This window comes from Pinus tabuliformis, chromosome 8 (assembly GCF_031772625.1).
Source record: "Pinus tabuliformis cultivar Carrire ecotype Pingquan chromosome 8, CPIR1, whole genome shotgun sequence".
Taxonomy (NCBI): Eukaryota; Viridiplantae; Streptophyta; class Pinopsida; order Pinales; family Pinaceae; genus Pinus; species Pinus tabuliformis.
This window is the reverse complement of record NC_142294.1, coordinates 1,846,925,266-1,846,928,960: the sequence shown is the minus strand read 5'-3', so window position 1 is coordinate 1,846,928,960 and position 3,695 is coordinate 1,846,925,266.

The window sequence follows — 3,695 nt, the reverse complement described above, 5'->3', positions numbered from 1 at the left end:
CTCCAAGGCAGGAAATAGCAGTGGAGACCTCGGTGCTCCAAACCTCGATGAATGAAGAGAGAGCCAGGAAGAGGGACAGACAGCAAGAAACCCCCCTTACTACATCAGCAAGTCAACAAGGGGAGAAAAGGCAAAGACTAAACCCTTTTTCTGAAGAAGAGATGCCTATTGGACCATCCATGGGTATGGGCCCCCCTAGTATGGAAGCATCAACCAGTTCCTTCCAACAGGAACAAGAAAGACCACAGCGAGGAGGTCAGCTCCACAAGCCAGCAAAGAAGGGCAGAGTCTGGAATCAAGAAGCAATTTATGGATATAAAAGCTAGGAATGAGCCAGTCACACTCCAGCTTTACAATCATCTGCTCAAGATGGCTCCCACCAACCAACAAAGGCTCATGTCAGCATATGACATTGCAGAAGGGAAGATGACTATGAGCCATTTCATGCCTGCCTTGCTGCAGCCACAGTCAGCTGCAGATTACATAAGAACCAACCTAGAAGTGTTTGCAAAAGACATCCACCCAATGGACCAAATAGAGCTACATAAACAAATGGGTGAGATGGTCTACTCTACTCTTGCAGATAAAACACTTTTAGCACAGAAACTGCAAAATTCTCTCCATAATACTACTGGCCAACTAGAATTGGAGAAAGCTTCTTCTCAAGCCAAAGACAACAGGATTAAGTCTTTGGAAGATATCATCATAGAGCTTGGGCATGACCCAAGTGATCCCAAAGCTGTGCAGGCGCTAATGAAGAAAAAATATGAAGATATATCAGCTTTGAGGAAGATGGTCAAACTTCCAGCAACCCTTCACCCCTAAACAGAAGATGTTGCTCAACAGAGAAAGGATCAAGATGTAGCAGCTATGCTGCTGACATTACACAAACAATTGGTAGAAACAGAAGGACGATTGGTAGCAACAGAGGGTGCATTAGAGGTAGCCCTGGCACAAAAACAAGGAGAGCAGATACCTCAGCCCTCTCAGCCAGTAATAAATCTTGAGGAGCCTCCTCAAATTATAAGTCCTCCCCTGCTACAAACAACAGGAGCAAGTGCCTCAATTGCTGGGCCTCAAGCCACAGAAAAAGAAGCAGCAGTAGAGCAAGTCCTAGGCCTCGGTATGCGAGATATGATGAAGGAGCTGCAAGATCTTGAAACCCAAATGATTGAGCTCAAGGATGCCAAAGAAAAGTTGGCCCAGCTGGACGAGAAATATGACAAATCCAAGCAGCAAGTGGCAGAAAAGACCAGGGAAGTTAGGACACTAGAAAGACGGATCAAAGAGCTTGAAAAGGAGCTCACCATGAGCAAGGTAATAACTGAGGTCAAGAAGATCCTGTGGGCCAAGATTGGCCAGTCAATCACATATCAGTGACAATACATAGAGACAATTCATGAGCAAATGGATCTGTTGAACAGGGCTCATGCTGAAAGTCAAAGGGCCAGAGCCTCTCTGGGAAGTATGCCTGATATTGCTACCAAGATGATCAATGTCCTGAATAATAGAACTAGCCTTCAATTGGCAACAATGGGTATCATGGATAGGACTGATACAATTTTGTTAATCAAAAGGGTGCACACCCTCAGAAGCTATGTGCAAACATTAGAAAGAAAGTGCCAAGATATTCAAGTAGAAATCAATGCTTTCGCCACCAAAATCACAGCATTGCATGGCAGAGGGCTTCCCAGCCTAGTGACCAGTGCAGGAAGACTGCTGTCCCATGAACAGTATGCTAAAAGGGTCAACAATTATGTAGCTAATCAGTTGACACCTACAGCACGCAGTCCAGAAGCAGTTGGCCCACCATCAGGGCAAGAGATTTATGATAAACTAGAGAATTTATTCTTCATTGAACATGAAATTAAGCATCTTTTTGAAGTGCCCCCTAATTATTATAAATATATAGAGGCAGATGAGACCCTCATCAAGATGTAGAGACATCAAATGCCCACTGATGAGTGGTGGACGAATATGATTAAAACTTTGCTTTAAATCAAGTCTAAATTTTGGTCTAAAAAGTTTTTCACAGCAACAGCAAAGCAGTTGAATGAGGTGGATAGTGACTATGCACAGCTAGAGCATCACAGATGAGCTGTCTGAATACAGCAGTGCGCTAACATGGTAGCATAAAGGCGAAAGCAATCGAGATCACCGCGAGGAGCTCAAATGGCCCATAAACCCAAAAGTCAAGAATTTCTGACAAAACAACAAACAGTTGTTGTATGTGTATTTAAGTAGCTTTTAATTTTGTAAAAAATATCTTAGAAAGTTGGTAAGAGCAGTTATTGTGCAATAACTCATTGCTGAGATATTTTTGTGATACTTTGTATATATGCACCCCCGCATAGCTTATTGGGGGTTGTTGTTGCTCACTCGTTCAAGAGAACTCGGCTGTATATTCTATGAAAGATATAATGCAAAGGAGCTGTTGGTTTCCAAAAAATCGGTTTGGCTTGGATGCGATGAAACTATTGACTACTGTAGGATTCTCGAGTTATTGCGTGATACAATAAGTGTTTTCTAACAGCTAGAGCATCACAGATGAGCTGTCCGAATACAGCAGTGCCCTAACACGGTAGCATAAAGGCGAAAGCAATCGCGATCACCGCGAGGAGCTCAAATGACCCATAAACCCAAAAGTCAAGAATTTCTGACAAACAACAAACAGCTGTTGTATGTGTATTTAAGTAGCTTTTAATTTTGTAAAAAATATCTTAGAAAGTTGGTAAGAGCAGTTATTGTGCAATAACTCATTGCTGAGATATTTTTGTGATACTTTGTATATATGCACCCCCGCATAGCTTATTGGGGGTTGTTGTTGCTCACTTGTTCAAGAGAACTCGGCTGTATATTCTCTGAAAGATATAATGCAAAGGAGCAGTTGGTTTCCAAAAAATCGGTTTGGCTTGGATGCGATGTGATGAAACTATTGACTGCTGTAGGATTCTCGTGTTATTGCGTGATACAATAAGTGTTTTCTAACTATATTTGTGTTTCATCTCTTGCATAACCTATCTGTGATGTATGGTAACTAGTATTGGTAGAAAAGGAAAAGAATAGTTCAGGATTTGTCCACTAAGAACACCCTAAACTCAATCTTTACTACAAAATATGTTTTCTCCAGGGTTAGCTACAACTATGTAATTCGTAAATGCTCCTATTTGCTCTAATCAGATGATAAGTCTTTATTCAGTAATTCTCACTTGCTGCTAATTAGGATTTATCTATTGTTCCCTATTGCACTATGAAAGAACTCTTAATTGCCTTTTACGGGTGTAATTTATACTGTTTCTTGTCAAAAAATCAAAGTTTGTATCATCAATACCCATCTGGCCCTGCAGCGAAACTCTCTTTATCACATATATCAAATGCCATTCATTTCTGGACTCCACATGCCCAATGGATTGAACTCTCTTTGATACTTGCTTGCCCTTCTTTGAAAAAATAGCCGACAACCAAAAATCAAACAAAATTCTCACCTCATAACTAGCCTAAAATCTTCAAAAACAAAGTTAAAACTAAAAAGAGAGAGCCCTCTCTGATTACAGGTAGGCTATAACCTGTAATCCAAAGCTTGGTTAGTGGTTACCCCGGCCGTATTCCCTCAGGAGTCAAAGGGAACAACCTGGGTGTTAACAAACGGGAAACGAGCTGGTTGGATAGGGCCCAGCCAACCCAACTCGTTTACC